Genomic DNA, 22,675 nt, shown 5'->3' with positions numbered 1-22,675 from the left:
CAAAAGGTCTTAGCTTTTCCATAAAATATAAAAGTTAAAACCCAAATGACCATTAAGGGCAGTCATTCCAATTTTGTGCTCATCTTCCTTTATCCAGGTTTGATTTATCATTCCTACAGGTACAGCCAAAGCCATTACAATACAACATAAAGATCCTCTTATTTGCAACTGTAGTGCAGAGATCTTCTTTGGTGTCCCCAAGTGAAATGCTGCATCTACTTGGAACCGAACTGAACTATCCATTGTGATCCTGGAATTACCTTGGCGAAAAGGCAAATCATCTTTTTCCACACAAAAAAGCAGGGGATATAGGAGCAGAGAGTTATATTAAGTACAAATATGACATAAGTGACCCAAAAATACAACCCTGCCATGGGTGTTTATCCATTGGAGATTGCTGACAAGGTCATCGCACTCCAGGGATTATGTGGCTGTGCTAATTACACAGACGGCAAATGATTAGCTGTAAAGGAAAAGTCCAATTATCGGCTTTGGCCCATCAATATTTTATCTTGTGTCAACAAATCTAAAGGGCTATGAATGCACATGTCAACATCTACCTATGATAAAAATTGCAGAGTTCAGCGGGTGAATTACATCAGGTCTTCCAAAGAGGAAAATTATGATTACAGAGAAATCCTCGAATACTCTGTAGTAGGCTCTGGGAAGCATTTTAGGGCTACAAAGTGTCATCCAGACCAAAAGCATTACTTTAAAGTTGCACTCCAGACAAACAGCTACATACATAAAAAATACATTGTGAGTGCTTTTTTACCTGCCAATAGATTTGTATTACTAACTGTCAAGCCCTGAGATAATCCAACTCTGACAATTAGCACAGCCTTGTCCGGCACGGCAGGAGACCTGATATTTCTCTGCAGAAAGTCAGTCTCCTTCCCACCCCCAGCCTGTGACTGGACAGGGAAAAGATGAGCAACACACGGTTGAGCTAATCCCGTTGTCACACTGAACTCGCCTCCAATCAGCATGATGCTTGCACTGCAGTGCAACTGATTGGATCCTTGTGCTGCTTCTCCTTTCACCAGTCTGAGATCTGCTGTGCTATTGACTACACAAAGCTGATACAAATTTAATCAACTTTAAACTTAAAGTGTTGCTAAACCCAGGACCCTGCACTCATTGTATCTGGTTTCCCACAGTACACAGAGTATGGAAATGCAATTATTTTACCAAATATAAACTGCTAAATACCTTTTCTCATCATCAGTATATAGCAGTCTTGTGACTTCTAGCAGTGTCTGGTTAAAGCTTGTAGGAGGAGATTTCATAGTGCACAGACTGTCCTATAAGGCTGCAGGATGCGTTCACACATCAGTCGCAAGCGACTCAGCGCTCACCCATCAGCAGCAAGTGAGCAATGCAGAAAAAACACATCAAAAGTGAGTCAGCATTCAGAGGTCAGGAGTAAGGGATGCAGAGTTCCGCGGGTCAGGAGTAAGGGATGCAGAGTTCCGCGGGTCAGGAGTAAGGGATGCAGAGTTCCGCGGGTCAGGAGTAAGGGATGCAGAGTTCCGCGGGTCAGGAGTAAGGGACGCAGAGTTCCGCGGGTCAGGAGTAAGGGACGCAGAGTTCCGCGGGTCAGGAGTAAGGGACGCAGAGTTCCGCGGGTCAGGAGTAAGGGACGCAGAGTTCCGCGGGTCAGGAGTAAGGGACGCAGAGTTCCGCGGGTCAGGAGTAAGGGACGCAGAGTTCCGCGGGTCAGGAGTAAGGGATGCAGAGTTCCGCGGGTCAGGAGTAAGGGACGCAGAGTTCCGCGGGTCAGGAGTAAGGGACGCAGAGTTCCGCGGGTCAGGAGTAAGGGACGCAGAGTTCCGCGGGTCAGGAGTAAGGGATGCAGAGTTCCGCGGGTCAGGAGTAAGGGATGCAGAGTTCCGCGGGTCAGGAGTAAGGGATGCAGAGTTCCGCGGGTCAGGAGTAAGGGATGCAGAGTTCCTCGGGTCAGGAGTAAGGGACGCAGAGTTCCGCGGGTCAGGAGTAAGGGACGCAGAGTTCCGCGGGTCAGGAGTAAGGGACGCAGAGTTCCGCGGGTCAGGAGTAAGGGATGCAGAGTTCCGCGGGTCAGGAGTAAGGGATGCAGAGTTCCGCGGGTCAGGAGTAAGGGATGCAGAGTTCCGCGGGTCAGGAGTAAGGGATGCAGAGTTCCGCGGGTCAGGAGTAAGGGATGCAGAGTTCCGCGGGTCAGGAGTAAGGGATGCAGAGTTCCGCGGGTCAGGAGTAAGGGATGCAGAGTTCCGCGGGTCAGGAGTAAGGCATGCAGAGTTCCGCGGGTCAGGAGTAAGGCATGCAGAGTTCCGCGGGTCAGGAGTAAGGCATGCAGAGTTCCGCGGGTCAGGAGTAAGGGATGCAGAGTTCCGCGGGTCAAGAGTAAGGGATGCAGAGTTCCGCGGGTCAAGAGTAAGGGATGCAGAGTTCCGCGGGTCAAGAGTAAAGGATGCAGAGTTCCGCGGGTCAGGAGTAAAGGATGCAGAGTTCCCTAGTAAGTTGACCCCCTATCCCACAGTATAGTCCCCCCCCCCCCTGCAGCTTACTTGTAGTAGTAAATTTATCCAGTGAAATTCTGTACCCCTGTGCCTGCGCCAATTCAGCAAGTTATGCTCAAGTAATCCATAATCAAGTAATCCATTACTTTCCTAATCCATGACATTGCTGGACATCTAGGAGCCGAGTGGGAGTTGGACCCCACAGCTGCCTGGCATCTTTACTATGCAACCATTGGGCTCTAGTGAAGTACCCGCTGGTTAGTTGACATCTGTCATCTTCCAGGGAGAGGAAGGGTTGCTTCATCCAATCCTCTCCCCCTGCCGCTCCTTCGGTGCCCCATCTTCTCCACATCACAAGTACTAGATGGATATTTGCTGCAGCTGCAATTACCACTCACAGTTACAGCAAAGATCCATTGGAACACAAGAGAAAGTATTTCATGTATTTGGTCTCCTGGGGAACAGAACACATTGACAAAAACTGACGTGAGACTTCTTTAATATTAAATAAATTAAGATACAAAAAAAAAAAAAAAGGAGGAAGAAGAACAATCTAAAAAAATGACAGCCAGTGTGTGACATCTCTCAATTAAAGTGTTATTTTAGCTCACATGAGATGACATCACAGAGTGCCGCATTCAGTTATTTCGACAGATACGTAATGTGTCACTAAAAAAACTCACCCCTTGATGAATCAGTCTCATAAATTAAATGTGTAAATGAAGTGATTAGTAATTCTGATAAAACAAAGCTGCTTGATTATCAGGTCTGACAGCTCTATGTTGTGATTGGACGGCGGTCAGGCTCTGCACATTACAGCAGGTGAGTCAAGGATACCTATAATGTCACTCCTGTCTTCTATTCAGCAGAACGGTCATAGGACGCAGATAACACCGAGGACCATTTCATTGCCGCAGGGGTGAATACGTCGATTATTCCTTCAAACACTATGAAACCCCTCAAATACCACCGAGGAACATTGCTTCCACATTTAGAGTCCCTTTCATTTCTAAAACTGTGCAGCCAAATCAAGCAGGGTTTTAACAGTGTCTCTGTGCAGCAATGCAGCTTCTTGGTACTTAAAGCAGTATTGAACCCAAAAGCAAACATTTATTTTATTGCAGCTTACCAGTTCTTAGGGCCCTTTCACACTGAACGCAGTTGGATGCAGTTGGCTGCACTTGGATGCATTTTGAACTGCACTCCAACTGCATAGACAGCCCAAAAATCAAGGTGATTGTTGTATGGACTTTGTTCTGTGTTAGAAGTCAATAAAGTGTATCTCTCTGGAAGAATTGGGTTGCTGCGGAAGAGTACTTACTAATTAATTATAACCACTATACTATACAATATTATTATACATAAATCGGCCAACATATTACAACATATACAACAGTGATCCTATGGGCATAGTTCACATCCAGGCTTTTTTTTCAGCGGGAACGTGGGGGGACGCAGTTGCGACACCTCTAGTACAGCATGTGTATAATGGCAAGGGGTACGAGTGTGTGCTGGAGGGTCTACTGGTGCTGGCTGCTATGTGAAGAAGGGGGGGGGGGGGAGTTCTAGTGTTGCTGGTGGAGGATCTATTATTGCTGGAGGGGGGTTCATTGTTGCTGGGAGGGATTTACTGTTAGAGGGGTCTATTGTTGCTGGCTGCAGGGATATGTATTGTTGCTAGTGGGGGTTTATTGTTGGTGGGGTGGGGGGTATTTTTTTCCTTTGTAGCTGGAGGTCTATTATTGATGGGGGGGTGTCTGTTGGCTGAAGAGGATCTATTTTATTGGTTTTCTAGTTATCAGTATCAAATTCCATACATACAAATTACTTGGTTCTGTATTCTCTAAAAGTTGTGGAATAGTGCCCCACTGCTGCGTCATTGGCAGGAATAGTGCCCCACTGCTGCGTCATTGGCAGGAATAGTGCCCCACTGCTGCGTCATTGGCAGGAACAGTGCCCCACTGCTGCGTCACTGGCAGGAATAGTGCCCCACTGCTGTGTCACTGGCAGGAACAGTGCCCCACTGCTGCGTCACTGGCAGGAACAGTGCCCCACTGCTGCGTCACTGGCAGGAACAGTGCCCCACTGCTGTGTCACTGGCAGGAACAGTGCCCCACTGCTGCGTCACTGGCAGGAACAGTGCCCCACTGCTGCGTCACTGGCAGGAACAGTGCCCCACTGCTGTGTCATTGGCAGGAACAGTGCCCCACTATTGGTGTCATTGGGAGGAATATTGCTCCAAGGGCCACATAAAGGCAAGCAAAAGGTTACATCTGGCCCCTGGGCCACAGTTTGGAGACCGACATATACAATAGCTTACATGAACAAATGTTTCATGGATAACCTAAGTCTGCTTCTGGATAACAGTGTTCTAAGCACATGCACATTACCATAAATATAATTAATTACAGCACTCCTAAACCAATCCAACCAATCAATTCAACTCCCTTACTAATATTTATTTATTTATTTATTTTAAGTACTTATATAGCGCCGTCAATTTACGCAGCGCTTTACATATACATTGTACATTCACATCAGTCCCTACCCTCAAGGAGCTTACAATCTAAGGTCCCTAACTCACATTCATACATACTAGGGACAATTTAGACAGGATCCAATTAACCTACCAGCATGTCTTTGGAGTGTGGCAGGAAACCGGAGTACCCGGAGGAAACCCACGCAGGCACAGGGAGAACATGCAAACTCCAAGCAGGTAGTGTTGTGGTTGGGATTCGAACCAGTGACCCTTCTTACTGCTAGGCAAAAGTGCTACCCACTGCACCACTGTGCCGCCCACAAAATATAAATAAAAAAAAAACAAAAAAAAAAAAAAACACACAACTAAAAACTAATCCCAGTGCAATTCAATAAATACCACAAACCTAACACCTATACCAATAAATAATTAGAACAACAATTTGAAACCATGCTTTGACCTTGAACTCAATTTCTATATCAATACATTAGTAATAAAATAAATACATTAACAGCGCAATAAAGTATCAATTTATATGAGTAAATCATTAAAAGAATAGATTCACCAATAAAAGCACAATAAATAGAATTATAAAAATGCAACACTAGAAATTATCAATTCATAGAGAATTAAATAAAGTCTTAATTAAAATCAAAGTGCTATAAAGAATAAAAAATAAAAATCAATACCAATAAATTAAATAAATAAATATTCTATTCAACATTTACAATGAACCCCATTCACATTTAGCATTTCCTTTGTACAAATAAGAATAAAACAGGAACTTTCCATTTTTCTCCTTTGATTTTTTTGGCTCACTATGGTCAAAAATTAATTGTTGGTTTGAACCATTATATATCTTAGGAAAAAAAATGAAATTCTACTGGCATATGTCCATCTCTAGTAGAATATAAAAGGGCCATCATGTTAAAGAAGGCCTGAAGCCCGATTTTGCATGCACAAATTTATTTATTTATATATACACACACACACACAGGTAAAACTTTTCCCAGATATACAATGGTTGTATATTAGGCCTGATTTACACCTATGCATTTTTTTAGTGCATTTTCAGTTTTTCAGAAACACACTACAGTCCATATAACATGGTTTTCTATGAGTCACATTCACATCTGTGCATTTTATGGAAAGGGCCAGGAACTTTTTTCTGGTTTTTGGTTCCATAGACTTCAATGGGTCCAAAACGTGTATTGAAAAAACGCAAAATGCACCTGCAATATGCCATCTACAACCTTCATTAGGTGTGAACCAGGCCTAAATGGAGAAACGCACTACAGTCCATTTAACATGGTTTCCTATGGGACACGTTCACATCTATGCTTTTTTTAGCTGCATTTTTATTTAAGTGTTTATTATGTTTCAAAAAATAATACAAAAAAGTGCCAATTGGGCCTACCCTGGCATTAAATTTGTGTACAGAAGTGACAAAAAGAGAAAAAAGGGTGACGAGTAATAACATGTAGCTTCTACAAAGTTACATCAAAACTTGAGGGATTAGTAGTAGTGGACAAACAGTTTGAGTCGAACATGCATATAAGCATAAGATATCACTATGATGAACATGTTGAACAATGGGTCAAGAGAACTAAAGGAGGGTAGCAATGGTAGAGCAGTAAACTATATGAAATATTTTGAGTACCAAAGAGAGATCTTTTGTGGGTAATTGGTGTAAGGAGGAAGGGAATTACAGGTCTTGATTGATGATAGGTGGGGATTTGAGTCAAATTGAGAAGTATATATGGGAGCCATATTTGGTTCAATGATATTAGTCAGGGTGGATAGGAACAGTATTTGTCAACTAACACAATGGAGCACTTCTACAGTCATTGATCCAAAGTTTCCAGATTTTGGTAAATCGTTTTGTGGATATATTGGCTTTGGCAAAAGAGCATTCCATTAGGTAGTGCAAGTTAAGTAGTCGAATGGTATCTTTCAGTAGAGGAGGGTGAATCGATTTCCATTTTTTTGCAATCGTCAATCTTGCTGCTATTAGGATGTGTGTCACCAGTGTTTGTAGGTGCCTAGGCCAAGTGGGAATTGAGAGCCCCAGGAGCAGATTTAGTGGGGACATAGGAATGGATATGCCACATAAAGAAGAGATTAGTTTCCTCACTTTTTCCCAGAATTTTTTGATAGGAGGGCACTCCCTGTGTGATAGGGATCCAATGTTATCGCAACCTCTCCAACATTTGGACGAGGTGTTTGGGTATATCTTTGCCACCCTTTCTGGGGTGAAGTACCATTTGTGGAACAACTTCTGTAATGACTCCCAGTGGATGATGCAGTGAGACAAACGTAAGGGTATTGTGAGGGCTTTCTGCCAAAGTGCAGATGGAGGTGGTTGGTCTACTAATGAGGACCAATATTGTGCAGATGAGGATAGTAGATCCGGAGATGGTTTGGTAAGCAGCTGGTACACTAGGGAAATTCCTTTGGTTTTAGATTCATTAAGGAGGGCGAGCGAGAGAGAGTCTGCACTTGACCAACGTAGTCTTGACAAAATGGATCTTATCCGCAAGTAGAGAAAGAACGTATGGTTGGGTAGGACAAATTGCTGTGATAGGTGGGAAAAGGGATGGAGACCTGATGCTGAGAAAAGCATTCCTATGTTGGTAATACCGGCCGTAGTCCATTCCGATAGGGGTAAGTACAGGGATAGGAGATGTATAGCTTCTATGGGTATTGCTGACAAGGTGTCCACTGATATCCCTGCTTCAAGATGCGAGATAGCTGCCCACACCTTTATGGAGGCAGTGATGGTGCCTAGTGGGTAGCGCTTAGGGTTGAGGTTGAGCCAGGTGGCGGCCAGGACAAGTTTGGGGTTTGTAAGGAGTGTGGTGGCTTCTATTTGAGTCCAAGTTGAGTGGTGTTTGTCCGACCACCAGTATTTCAGTTGGTCTAAGATTGTTGCTCGATAATAAGCATGGCAATTTTGCAGTTATTAATCTACCCAACAACAAAAACGCAAAATCCACCGCAAAAACGGATCAAAAGCAAACTGCATAGGTGTGAACCAGGCCTTAATGCTCCTTTTCACAAAATCTTCCCTCACTGGGAACAATAAAATACTATTCCAAGCTCTAAAACCTTTCCCTGTTAGGGGAACTTCCTGTTCTGTCTGACAACCATCTATTAGGACAGAAGTGCAGAGAAGTTGCCTTATTTCCTGTTCTGTCAAATCGACAGAAATTCCCCGAGTGCAAACAGTGACTTGTTCTAGTGATGCAACGTATTTTACAAGGTTATTATTCATTAAAGTTGAAGTTTACCTTAGAATTATATATTGAACAATAAACAGTCATATAGCACATGTACCTTGATAAATGCATAGCAGCATGTTTGACTTCTGTCCACGCTCTGGTGGGGGGGGGGGGGTGATTTACTAAAACGGATTTATTCAGAATCTTCTGTAGCTGTGCATAGTAGCCAATCAGCTTCCAGGTTTAAAGCGGAGTTCCACCCAAAAATGGAACTTCCGCTTTAACTGATAATGACCCCCTGACATGCCACATTTGGCATGTCATTTTTTTTTGGGGGGGGGTACCCGATTTTTACAGGCATCCAAGTCCTACTTCCTCCCCTGGCGCCGCGGCACAAGGAGGAAGATCAGCTCTCGCCCCTCAGTCCCTGCAATCTTCTGGGATACATCATAGGTCCCAGAAGATTGCCCATCCAATCACAGCACGCAGTGTGGCTTGCGCATGCGCAGTGTGCGCCCAGCTGTGAAGCCACAGAGGAAGGGGAGAGGAGCGAGGTTACTGCGCCCGCATCACTGGACTGTGGGACAGGTGAGTGTCTGATTATTACAAGTCAGCAGCTACACTTTTTGTAGCTGCTGACATTTAAATGGGTGGAACTCCGCTTTAACTGACAAAGCTTAAAGTGTTACTAAACCAACAATAGTAAAATCAGCTGTGTTTTTTTTTTTTTTGCTAAACAAATAAAAAGAAAAACCTAAAATTTTGAAAAAAAAAAAACATTTTTATGTTTCTGTTGTAAATAAGTAAGGTTTCTCCTTCACTGATGGGCACTGATAGGCTGCACTGATATGCATCACTAATGGCACTGGCAGGCATTGCTAAATGGGCACCGGCATCATGTCTGGGCACTGAATGGCATTCCTGGTGGTCCAGGGTGGCATACCTGGTGGCCATCCATAATCGGCATCCCTGGTGGCCATCCATAATAAAACATCCCTGGTGGTCCTGGCGGCATCCCTGGTGGTCCTGTGCTGATAATCAATCAGCGCAAACCCCTGTCAGGAGAGCAGCTGATCGGCTCTCCTCTACTCACATCTGTGAGATGTGAGTGAGGAAAAGCTGATTAACGGCTTTTCAGGTTTAAACTGTGATCAGCCGTGATTGGACATGGCTGATCATGTGGAAAGAGCCTCTGTCTGAGGCTCTTTACCAAGATCGGTGTTGCGGTGTGTCAGACTGACACGCCGCACCACCCATCGCCACGCGCCCCCACGGGTGCGCACCGGCCGTTATCCTTAAAAACATAATATGATACGTCAGGATAACAGCCACCGCCCGGCCGTCGTTTTGCTATAGGCCGGGCAGGAAGTGGTTAATAATTGTTAAAAAAAAAAAAAAGGGAAGAAGACTGCATGCATTGATGTCTCCACAAGAAACCAACATTCGACATGTTTCACCATTACTGGCTTGCTCACAATTGGTGGTGAAATGCATCAAGAAAGTTTGGTTTCAGATGGAGACATCAATACATGGAGTCTTTTTTTTGACAATTATTAAACACAGAAAGAAGAGCTAAAGTTTTGGAGTGTGGCTTACATAGTTTATACCAGGGGTAGGCAACCTCTGCCCTCCAGCTGTGGTGAAACTACAAATCCCATCATGCCTCTGCCTCTAGGAGTCATGCCTGTGGTTGTCAGGGTCTTGCACCGTCTCATGGGACTTGTAGTTTCACCACAGCTGGAGGGCCGAGGTTGCCTACCTCTGGTTTATACTTTTGACTTCGGCTCGGTTCACATTGCCACGACTTGAGATCCGACTTGTGAGACCCCAAGTCGGGTGACATGTGAAATCACATTTTAGTCAATGAGATCTGTCTTAGGCTCCATTCACACTTGTGCAACTTGCCATGCAACTTCGGACATCAAAGCATGACAAGTTGTTCCCCATGTTATCCAATGATAGACTTTCATATATGTATGACTTAAAGTTGCAGCAACTTCAAAAGTAGTTCATGCACTGCTTTGGTCCGACCGGTAACTTGGAGGGCCATAGGACTTCAATGTTAACCCTCAAAAGTTGCATGAAAGTCGTACCTGAATGTTATAGAATGCAACAGTTGTCTATTATCACTGGTCAAAGACAAAGTCGTATCCAAGTTGCACCCATCCACAGTTGCACTCCAAAGTCCATGCAACTTTGGAGTCATACAAGTGTGATTGGAGCCTGAATTAGCACTCTCTCCGACTTTAGAAATGGTTTATTACTTTAAGACGACTTGTATCCAACTTGTGCCCATAGACTTTAATGGAAGTTGCCTCCAAGTCGGATCTTCATCTTAAAATTGATGAGATTTGAATCTGACATTACAGGAAGATTACACAGGCATTCTATGAAGTTGCTTTGAAGTCACGCCAAAGTCACACTGAAGTTGCCTGGCAAAGTCGCACTGCAGTGTGAACCGAGCCGGAGAGTGGAGACGGGCTGTGGTAGACGGGCTGTGGTAGACGGGCTGTGGTAGACGGGCTGTGGTAGACGGGCTGTGGTAGACGGGCTGTGGTAGACGGGCTGTGGTAGACGGGCTGTGGTAGACGGGCTGTGGTAGACGGGCTGTGGTAGACGGGCTGTGGTAGACGGGCTGTGGTAGACGGGCTGTGGTAGCCAGCACCTGGGTTGTCCATGTGAGATGAAAGAAAAAAGCCTGGAGTGGAACTATGGGTTTGGGTATGTTCTTGACACGTGCATCCTACCATGTATTTACCCCAACATGCTCCTGTGAACGAACAATAAAAGCTCCTACTACATCACTAGAACGAAAACATTTCCTGGTTCACACCAGACCATCACAGGCATTGGGCGATCGTAAAAGTAATTTTTCTCTAACAGTCAAATAGCCCTTTACCAAAACTGCATCAACTTTATGTGTGCAATTACCTTTATTCAATTTTATATTTTTGCAAATTTTAATAAATACATTCAGGCAGTCTTATTTAAATACAAAAACGGACTCACTCCCCATAAAAGTCGCACTTCTCGTTCTAGAGCTACCACTTCCGTACATAAAGATGAGGTTTTTTTACGGGCCAGTTTCATAAAGCCATAACAACAATTAAGAACTTTGGACTTAAGCTGACCACAACCCAATTACATCGTATTTAGCAACACGGTGTCTAGAGCAGAGCGGTACCCACTACAAAGCATTAGCGAAGCCACGCCGAGTATTATTTAATGGTTGCATAACAATCCTAATCAAATTATAGGTCTTCCGACTATTTAGAAAACAAATGTTCATGCAGATTGGCTCACACAATGAATGGGGCCCGTTGTTCTCTGGCTCAAGGAAGCTTGTTGAGAAGCTTTAGAGGACAGCGTTCTCCTCTCACTCAAACCATATTTAAAGAACTAAAGGCAACAAAGAACAAAGTGATCTACGAAGGTCATTCAAGAAACAGCATGACTGTTAAAAATAGTTCACTTCATATCCCCAAATATGAGATTAATTTGACTGCAGCTAGACTAAGCAACCGATAATTGGGTCATCAGTTCGAATCCCAACCACAGCACCACCTGCCAGGAGCTTGAATGTTCTTCCTGTGCCTGCATAGGTTTCCTCCGGGTACTCCGGTTTCCTCCCACACTCCAAAAACACATGCTGGTAGGTTAATTGGATCCTGTCTAAATTGGCCCTGGTATGTGTATGTATGAATGCGAGTTAGGGACCGGAGATTGTAAACTCCTTGAGGGCAGGGACTGATGTGGATGTAGGGTTGCTGCCTTTTCTTCAAGCCAAACCTGAACATGGGCAAACTCACCCAAAAGCGGGAGCGGGTACCTACCAAAACCAGGGTAAGACCTTGGATTGAGAGTAACTTGGTTTGACAGTGTTTTGCAAGACAAGCTAATTTTTTTAATATATTTGATATTTGACTTGATAAACGAGCGATGTTTTGATATATAAGTAGCGTCATGTAACTGAGTATAAAAGAGAAGAGAAGAGAGGAGCCTCTAAGTGTAGCAATATGGTTACATATAATGAAGGTACAACATTTAGCAACTCACATGGTTGATGATTAAAAGAGGTGCATCTAAGTATGCAGACATCCGGGGTAAAGCTGTCCACAGAGACAGCGCCCCCATACTCCTGCGCTCACGTGCAAATGTGAACATGCATGTAGGTCCTGCACACAGGGCCGTGGATAAGGGGGTACATCCAGTCCACCTGTATGGGGCTCCAGGCAGCAGGGTGAATCTGGTGTGGGCAGGAAGGGTGGTCAGCATGGCAGGAGGGCAATTGCTGGCCTGTATGACCCTCTTTGCAGCAGCTGGAGAATGGGAGAAGGGTTCGGTAAATAAGTCATATTTACCAGCCTCTTCTTTTCCTGAACACAATGAGTGATCGGTCCCGATCACTCACAGTGTTTATTCATAACTGAAGTGTGGTAGACTGTGTTTAATTGAGGGGGGGGGGGGGGTCCCTGTCAGGTTGGCTATATGGGGCCTGTAGTTTCTAATAGCAGCCCTGCCTGCACGCATATGTTAACGGTGATTGCACCACACGTGGGGCATTTCCACGAACGTCAGAGCAATAATTTTAGCACCAGACCTCCTGTGCCACTCTAAACTAGTAACTTGTAAAGGCTTTTAAAAAAAGTGTTGCCTATTGAGATTTTTAGGTACTGTAATTTAGCGCTGTTCCACGGGCAGACGCAATTTTAACGCATAACATGTTTGGTATCTATTTACTCAGTGTAACATCTTTTTACCAAACGATTGGGATTTAAATAATTTGTTTTCGTGCATTAAAATTCATTTTTTTTCCCCAAAAAATTGCATTTTAAAACCGCTGGGTAAATATTAAATATTGTGTTGCATAAAAATATGCAACACATTTTATTCTCTAGGCCCTCTGCTAATATATATATATATGTGTGTGTGTGTGTGTGTGTGTGTGTGTGTGTGTGTGTGTGTGTGTTGTTTTCTAGCAAAAAAAATGTTTTTTTACATGTAGAAGAGGAATACCAGAATTGGCGCGGACTGGAAGCAGTTAAAGAAGGTGCCTGTAGCCTCATTACATGTTCCTTTCCCAGACAACCTTCTTTCCATATTCCAAAGGGCATGAGTGTATGGGTACAAGCCCAGGGACGTCTGCAGGCACAAGGAAGCTCCCGGTGATATCCCGCGCCCAGGGATCCACATGTGGCATGTACAGCTGGTCATAGAAGCGCATGGCTCTCCCCGCTCGTACCCGTGCAACACCAGTGCTCTTTTACATTCAGCGTTTACCTGTGCATGCACATATGCAATATTTCCAGAATGCAGAAATTTTGTGTTCAGAAAAAATTTGCTTCCTTATGCCTGCAAATTTCCATGTGCCTGACTAGTTATTCCCAACCAGCTTTTTGGTATACTGAAAAAACATAACTGACTTGGAAAAAAAAAAAAAAAAAAAAGTATTAAATATATATATTTGATATATACACACACACACACACACACTTTTTTTGTCACTATTATATACATACACACACACAGCTTTGAAAAAGTATTCCTACCCCTTGAAATTGTCCACATTTTGTCATGTTACAGCCAAAAACGTAGATGTATTTTATGTGATAGACTAACACAAAGTGGCACATAATTGTGAAGTGAAAGGAAAATGATAAATGGTTTCCAAAATTTTTACAAATAAATATCTGAAAAGTGTGGCGTACATTTGTATTCAGTCCCCTTTACTCTGATACCTCTAACTAAAATCTAGTAAAACCAATTACCTTCAGAAGTCATTTAATTAGTAGAGTCCACCTGTGTGTAATTTAATCTCAGTATAAATACAGCTGTTCTGTGAAGCCCTCAGAGAACCTTAGTGAACGAACAGCATCATGAAGGCCAAAGAAAACATCGGACAGGTCAGGGATGTTATAAAAAAAAATATCCCAAGCTTTGAACATCTCACGGAGCACTGTTCAATCCATCATCTGAAAATAGAAAGAATATGACAGAACTGCAAACCTACCAGGACATGGCCGTCCACCTAAACTGACAGGCCGGGCAAGGAGAGCATTAATCAGAGAAGCAGCCAAGAGGTCCATGGTAACTCTGGAGGAGCTGCAGAGATCCACAGCTCAGGTGGGAGAATCTGTCCACAGGACAACTATTAGTCGTGCTCTCCACAAATCTGGTCTTTATGGAAGAGTGGCAAGAACAAAACCATTGTTGAAAGAAAGCCATAAGACGTTCTGTTTACAGTTTGTGAGAAGCCATGTGGGGGACACAGCAAACATGTGGAAGAAGGTGCTCTGGTCAGATGAGACCAAAACATAAAAAAACACTATGTGTGGCGAAAAACTGAAAGTGCACATCACCCTGAACACACCATCCCCACCGTGAAACATGGTGGTGACAGCATCATGTTGTGGGGATGCTTTTCTTCAGCAGGGACAGGAAGCTGGTCAGAGTTGATGGGAAGATGGATGGAGCCAAATACAATCTTAGATGAAAACCTGTTAAAAACTGCAAAAAAAGACTTGAGACTGGAGTGGAGGTTCACCTTCCAGCAGGACAACGACCCTAAACATACAGCCAGAGCTACAATGGAATGGTTTAGATCAGGGGTCTTTAAACCACGGCCCTCCAGTTGTTCAAGAACTACAATTCCCATCATGCCTAGTCATATCTGTGAACGTCAGAGTTTTACAATGCCTCATGGGATGTGTAGTTCCACAACAGCTGGAGGGCCGTAGTTTGCGTATCCCTGGTTTAGATCAAAGCATATCCATGTGTTAGAATGGCCCAGTCAAAGTCTAGACCTAAATCCAATTGAGAATCTGTGGCAAGACTTTTAAATTGCTGTTCACAGACGCTCTCCATCCAATCTGACAGAGCTTGAGCTATTTTGCAAAGTAGAATGGGCAAACATGTCACTCTCTAGATGTGCAAAGCTGGTAGAGACATCCCCAAAAAGACTTGCAGCTGTAATTGCAGTGAAAGGCGGTTCTACAAAGTATTGACTCAGGGGGGGCTGAATACAAATGTACCCCACACTTTTCACATATTTATTTGTAAAAAAATTAGAAAACCATTTATCATTTTCCTTCTACTTCACAAATATGCGCCACTTTGTGTTGGTCTATCACATAAAATCCCAATAAAATACATTTGTTTTTGGTTGCACTCTGTATAACACAAAAGGAGAATAAAGAAAAAAAAGATAAAAAGAAAAAGTTTTGTGCATTGCATTCATGTACACAGAACCCAACAGGCTGCATTCTGCCAGTACGTTCGAGGCGCAAACGCCCGCACTAAAGGATTCCATCAGACACCTGAACGCCTGGCTTGTACTGGAGGCATGTTATTTCCATACCCTGGAGTGCTTGTGGCTGACTCCATCTGGCGTTCTATAGCACGCCATCTGCCCCTGTACACCACATGTGATCGGTGACAGCACTTCTGATAAGAAAAGAGTCATAGAAGCGAGTGACTAATTTCGCTGGGCAGAATGCAAGCATGGGCTCAGCGATTGTGACTGCACAGAACAGTTTGTCTCTGAAATCTAAAATTGAACACATTGAGGGGGAAGGAGATTATTATATTGAACAAGCATCTACTCAGGAGCCTGGGATTAACACGCAGTACGTATGGCCGACACATAACCAGTACCTTGCACTAGTCCAATCAAAAACGCTCGCAGCAGCCGGTCTGCTATTCATGTTTGTAGTGTGCAAGAGAATAGAAGGAATGTGGCTCCTATGAGTAACATAAGAGGAAGAATGACATAAAAAAGGGGAAGCTGGCTGGTGCTTCGGGCAGTGCAAAGTCAATTTGTCCTTCAGGCACAATGATAAATGAACCTACTAGGACTCGCAAATGAATGAGCAGCCTTGGCTGCCCACAGCCTATCCTGGCCACATTTGTAGTGATTCTGCATCAATTTTTATTTGGGGCAGATAGAATTGTATTTTCTACGGTGCCGCGCACAATTTACCATTCAAAATAATCCGACCCCTTCCAGTTTTCAGTGCAGCGATAGTTTGACTGACAAATACGTAGCCATGCAACACTTTATCCAAATCATTTCTATAGAATTTTTTTTGAGACAAACACAGCTTTCTTTTGGTGGTATTTAAAAAGAATCTTCAGTACCCTTAATGCTGGCTCTGCCCTCATCTTTGCATGCGCCATCTACATACATGCATGCAGAAAACCTAAGTGAAAAAAAGGGGGGGTATGGGGAGCGCTAAATCAAGGTGAAAATCATATATATGAAATTATATATTGTGTATTTTAGGTATAAAAATAAAATTATAAACACCCAGCGTTGACCACAAATAATAAATTCTAGTGTATAATAACCAGCCTACCTACGTGAATCAAGCGAAATAAGTTACTGGGACTAAAACCAATAAAGAGGATAATGTACGGCGATTGTTGAATAACCATAACACAAATGAGTGATACAAATAATGATAATTCAAATAAACATAATGAAAAAAATTACAATAAATATATAAAAAGTCCATCAAAGGTGAAAAAATATTTGAATGACATCAAAGCGTGAACAGCAGAATCCCTTCACCATCACTAAAAAACACCAATGTGCTCATGGAAACGGGTGTAAGCTTACCAGATGGAGTTGACCAATTTAATGAAAAAAAGGTCAAATAGGCTTTAGCAAGATAATGCTTGCTGCAATGGAGAGAGGTAAACCGGACTCTTATCCTCACATCACAGGGTCTCACGTATGGGATATAAAACAGATGGAGAGGAACCGAACATAGTGTAACACCGTTTATTTAAACATTAATAAAAACAACCATAGCCAAAAGGCTACTCACATATAAGGTGCCATCGCCTGGAACTGAGGCTGGAAAGCGTATCTTTGGTGGCGAACCTGCACCGCAACAAGGTTCTCAGCTGATCGCGGCAGCGGCGTGCTTTCCACCCACGACAGACAAACAACCACGGCGGCCGGATGAGATGTAATTGCGTGACCAAGTACCGTCTCGACGTACGTTTCGTTAAACACGTCTTCAGGAAGCGGTGCAGGTTCGCCACCAAAGATACGCTTTCCAGCCTCAGTGCCAGGCGATGGCACCTTATAAGTAAGTAGCCTTTTGGCTATGTTTGTTTTTATTAATTTTTAAATAACACTATGTTCGGTTCCTCTCCATCTGTTTTATATCCCATACGTGAGACCCTGTGATGTGAGGACAAGAGTCCGGTTTACCTCTCTCCATTGCAGCAAGCATTATCTTGCTAAAGCCTATCTGACCTTTTTTTCATTAAATTGGTCAACTCCATCTGGTAAGCTGACACCCGTTTCCATGAGCACATTGGTGTTTTTCAGTGATGGTGAAGGGATTCTGCTGTTCACGCTTTGATGTCATGATTCAGACCAGGATTTCACTTCAAATATTTTTTCACCTTTGATATACACCGCTCCTAAAGCGCCCCTGCCCACTGAAATCAATGGGCAGCGCCGCCTAAGCTCCTGCAAAGCGATTCGGCAGAGGCGAAATACCTACCTTAGAACGAAGTGCCTGCATTGCCTCCTGGTCACCGCTGAGGGAGCCGATGTGTTCCCTCTGCTTTCTTCCGGGTTCATAGCTCCAGCGCTAAAAGTGTCCGGAGCCGCGATGACATCACGGGAGTCCTCTTTCTGGCAAGGAGCTCCAATTTTCCGGCAGCATCCACTGGACCTTCAGAGCGCGTGCGCCGCTGACGTTAGCGACGGCATGCAAGGTGAATATCTCCTACATTGTACAGGTTTAGGAGATATTCGTTTTACCTACAGGCAAGCCATAGGTAAAAATGTGAAAGGGAGGTATACAACCGCAGTAATTCTGTCTGTGCGCCTATTAGGGAGATCCACCCTCTCCATTTGTCCCCTTTACTGTTATCACTGAGAGTGAAAGTAAAAGAAAATCCTAAATTTTGGTTGTCGCCAGTTTAGGTATAGAGGAAAAAATCCTTCAATAAGGGCCCTGGTGACAACCAGGTATTCCCTTGCTTCCTGTTGTGGCTATGGGACAGAAAGTAAAAGGAAAATCTCCCCAAAACTGACAAAAAGGCAAAAAATTACCAACAAAAAATTTTTTTAAAATTTGCCTTTAGTTCTACTTTAAAGAGGAACGGCAGTCTCTTCACATCATTTGTAATAAAAAACATTTTTGCCATTCTGAAGCTTCCCTCCAACCTCTTTGCATATTTTTTTTATATATTCTGTACTTGCCAAATATGCTGCAGAAATCTCCCTCGACTGAGTCTGGCTGCATCCATTTTAACTGTGGGCAGCTGAAGCTCCTGCCTGTTCACTTCCTGGATTTACACAGATACACCCCCAGCTCTGCAGCTCTCATTGGCCCTCTTATGACTCATCCCCCCTCCCTTCCTGAAAAAACTCTCACGAGAGTGAGAGAGCTGTACATGATGTCATAAGCCTAGGCTTATTACCAGACAAGAAACAGGAAGTGGGCTGTATAAGGTATTTACTGACAGGAAAAAAAAAAAAGTTTTACTATCCAAAGTTAAAACAACAAGGGCAGAAGATTTAATAGACGGAAAGTTGAAAAAAACGACTGAAGTTCCGGCTCTGTTCACATCTTGGCGCTATTTTACATGCGTTTTTTCTGGCTTTTTTGGGGGCGTTTTTGCAGCGTTTTTGTACAGGCGTTTTCAAGGTTAAAAGCTCAACAATGTAAAAGCAGTAAAATGCCTGTAATCTACCAAAAAAGAAGCTCCTGTACTTTTTGAAACGACAGGCGTTTTGCTTCAGGCAACAGAACGCTCAGATGTGAACAGTGGCCATTGAAACGAATAGGATGTGTCGTGTTGGGCGTTTTTAGAGCTGAGGCTTACAGCAAAAAAAATGTCCAAACACGCCTAAGTGTGAACAGAGCCAAGGACCTGCAAGGGCCCTATCACACTTGCAGCGCTGCCGCGTTAGCGGTAAAGTGCCACTAGTTTTAGCGGCGCTTTAGGGACGCTTTTAACCCCCACTAGTGGCCGAATAAAGGGTCAAAAGCGTCGCTGCGCTTTGGCGGCGCTGCCTATAGATTTCAATGGGCAGGGGTGGTTTAGGAGCTGTGTATACACCACTCCTAAAGCGCCCCAAAGATTCTGCTTGCAGGACCCTTTTTTTTTTTTTTTTTTTAACGTCCTGCCAGCGCAGCGCCCCAGTGTGAAAGCACTCAGGTTTTCACACTGGGGAGCATTGAGAGACATTTTTCAGGCACTTTACAGACGCTATTTTTATCGCTAAAAGGCCCAAAAAACGCCTCCAGTGTGAAAGGGGTTTAAGACGCAGTGTATACAATTTGTTCTTGGGTATCGAAGTAGATTACCTCCAATTGTAACCACATGTATTCTATTTAGCAGCAGTACCCAATGGGCATGCCTATACCTACTGCTAAGGCACAGACATGTCTCCCACCTACTGGCAATAGATTGAAAACGGAGGGCACCCCTCTCTGCCACAAACGTCGCAGGAGCTCTAAAGTGTGGCCGTCCTTCCGCAGCAGCACAGGCCACTATTTATGGAAGCTCACCAATTTTATTGCACTCTTGTCATAATAAAAGGTAATGGATAGTAGAGAAGTAAAGCTCCATAAAGACGTTATCAGCAATAAAGGCAATCATTCTGGGTGGCAGGGATTGTCAGTGTACATATAGATAAAAACAATATCCTTATCTGAGCACTTAAAATTTGCACAGAGATTTAAATACATAATCAATATGGTCAGGGAGAGTAAAGGGAGACAGGAATATCCAAGCTGAGTTGTTTTACTTAAACATTATAGTCCTGAGAATACACAGAGCTAGACCAGCTTCATGCTGCATTGCCATGATCAGAATGGGTTCATTTGACAGACCACTGGTTGAATTAAGCTACTCCTGTTGCCCATAACAACTGGCTTCTCCCTTGTCTGTACCAGAAACACAAATGCAATCTAGCCTTGTACTGCAAAGACTAGGCTAATCAATGAGGCCCAATCATATACTAGGGCCAGTAGGCCTCATTCATTAACCACCTGCTTACTGGGCACTTATACCCCCCTTCCTGCCCAAGTCAATTTTTAGCTTTCAGCGCTGTCGCACTTTGAATGACAATTTTCGCAGTCATGCAACACTGTACCCATATGAAATTTTTATACATTTTTCCCACAAATACAGCTTTCTTTTGGTGGTATTTAATCACTGCTGGATTTTTTATTTTTTGCTAAAAAATAAACCTAAAAAAGAAGACCGAAACTTTTTGAAAAAAAGAAAAAAAAAAAAAAATGTCATAGTTTGTTATAAAATGTTAAAAAAGACAGGTAATTTTTTTCCTTCATTGATGTGTGCTGATGAGACTGCACCGATGGGCACTGATAAGGCCGCACTGGTAGGCGACACTGATGGGCATTGATTGGCAGCATTTGTGGGCACTGGTGGGTACTTGTAGGTGGCACTGCAAGCCAGCAGTGCCTCTCCGTGTGAGGGACCAATGTCCCTCTGACAGAAGCCGGTGATCAGCTTTCTTTTCCCCCTCACGCTGTCAGCACGAGGAAAAAAAAAAAAAAAAACGATTACCAACTTTCTGTTTACATCACGTGATCAGCTGTCATTGGCTGACAGCTGATCACATGGTAAGGGGCCCTTTACTCCGATCTGTGATCAGCCGTGTCTCAGACTCAGTGATCACAGAGCATGCCGCACGTGCCCTGCAGGGACAGCGCATGCTCAGGAGAACATACATGGACGCCCTCCTGGCGATTAGGCCTGCACTGTAGCCGTATTTTAGCTATAGCGCGGGCAGGATGAGGTTAATGTGTCTATGGAAAACACATACTATTTAGTCATATACTAGGCCTCTATTTTTGTGTCTATAAAGAATTGTCTTAATTTGTTTACCCATCAAAAAGACCAGACTTCTGGTTGCTATGGGCAACACAGGCTAGTCAGTGAGGCCTACTGAGCCCAGTCAAATACTAGGGTTAGTGGGCCTCATTTGTCAGTATGACAACAAAGAATTTCCTAAAATGTGTTCACCCATTGCAAAGACCAGTTACCTTGTTGCTATGGGAAACACAGGGTATTTAGTGAGATACTAGACCCTGTAAGCGTTATTTGCCATTGCGTCTATAAAGTAGATGTGCACTGAATGGAAGTTTTGGTGACGAAAATGCAGGGTGCACTTGGCCGAAAACCGAAACTGAAAAATGACAAGTTATTAAAAAAAAAAAAAAAAAAACATTTTATTATATAAAATTGTATTATATTCTACTTTTTAATTCATTTCATGACTGTAGGGCCAGTTCACACCACATGCGTTTTTTGCTAAAGCAAAAAACGCATAAATAGTAGGTTATATGGTTTTTAATGGCATAGTTCACACCAGTGCAGTCACTTCCAGTGCGTTCCTGTTCCAGCAAAAAAATAAAAATAAGAACATGCTAAATTTTTTTCTGCACTGAAATTGTACTGCAATGTGGTAAAACACATCGGAACGCACCTAAACACATCAAAAAAACGCACTGAAACAGATGTTCTTATTTAAGAAAAAACAGGGGGGAAAATGCACTGGAATGCATCAAAAACGCACCAAAAAAAGCACCGGAATACATCATAAACGCTCATGCAGAAAAACATCTGGAATGCATCCAGACTGCGTTTCTATGGTGTGAACTGGCCCTTAAATGAATATGAATTCGATGTCGGCCATAGTTTGCACCTTTCGCTCAAGAAAAGTTCAAGAAAAATGCATCCCTTATTCTATGTATGTCTTTACACTGGTCCCTCGCACTTCCATTGTGTTAAAAATCCTGCGTGCTGCATTTTTGGTTAGTTAAAAAACAAAAATGCACCTTCGTTAAAATGCATTGAAAACGCAGCAAGAGTTTTGTGCCCAGTGGGAGTAAATAATAAACTAAAAAATAAAGAACTGCGCTAAATGCATAAAATAGTGAAAACTTGAGATGAGAAAAGCATTAATAAACAAAATAACTGTGATAAGAGTCCTGCTGCTAAACACTATAACCCCGATATAAGGCAAAAATTGTATAGATGTTGGTCAGTGTAGCGCCGGACATAAAATTAAGTATTTGAATTATTAAATGACAAATGGTGGTAATAATAATAAAAAAGTATGATAAAAAGATATTAACCACAAAATATGTTATAAATAATTCATGCTATTAATAAACCTCCAGTGTGTGAAATTTCATCAGTGAAAACCTTGCTCCAAAGCTTGAAATATAGTCCAAGCAATAATAAAACATAAAGGTGAAAAAATATATAGTCCAAAGGAAGTATGTAAAAAGTGCAGAATCCCAATTAAATGCTCCAATCGATCGTGCCGCCCACCACCGGAGAAAATGAAGGCTTACCAGAAAGCCTGCGACCGCCATTGGTATTAGGGGGCGAAATAGTTAGGGTCAGTGGCCGGAACTACGCCCCACTGTTGAAGGTCAGTGGCCGGAACTACGCCCCACTGTTGAAGG

At 43.2% G+C, this 22,675-nt stretch overlaps 1 protein-coding gene across 2 annotated transcripts in view; it reads right to left on the bottom strand.

Annotated features, from left to right (window-relative positions):
- The window catches only part of PRKCE (protein kinase C epsilon), a 523,002-nt gene that overhangs the window by 466,195 nt on the left and 34,132 nt on the right, over window positions 1–22,675 (bottom strand). The window lies entirely within an intron of this gene.

Source organism: Aquarana catesbeiana, linkage group LG04 (genome assembly GCF_042186555.1).
Source record: "Aquarana catesbeiana isolate 2022-GZ linkage group LG04, ASM4218655v1, whole genome shotgun sequence".
Taxonomy (NCBI): Eukaryota; Metazoa; Chordata; class Amphibia; order Anura; family Ranidae; genus Aquarana; species Aquarana catesbeiana.
This window is presented reverse-complemented; position numbering and strand designations above follow the sequence as displayed.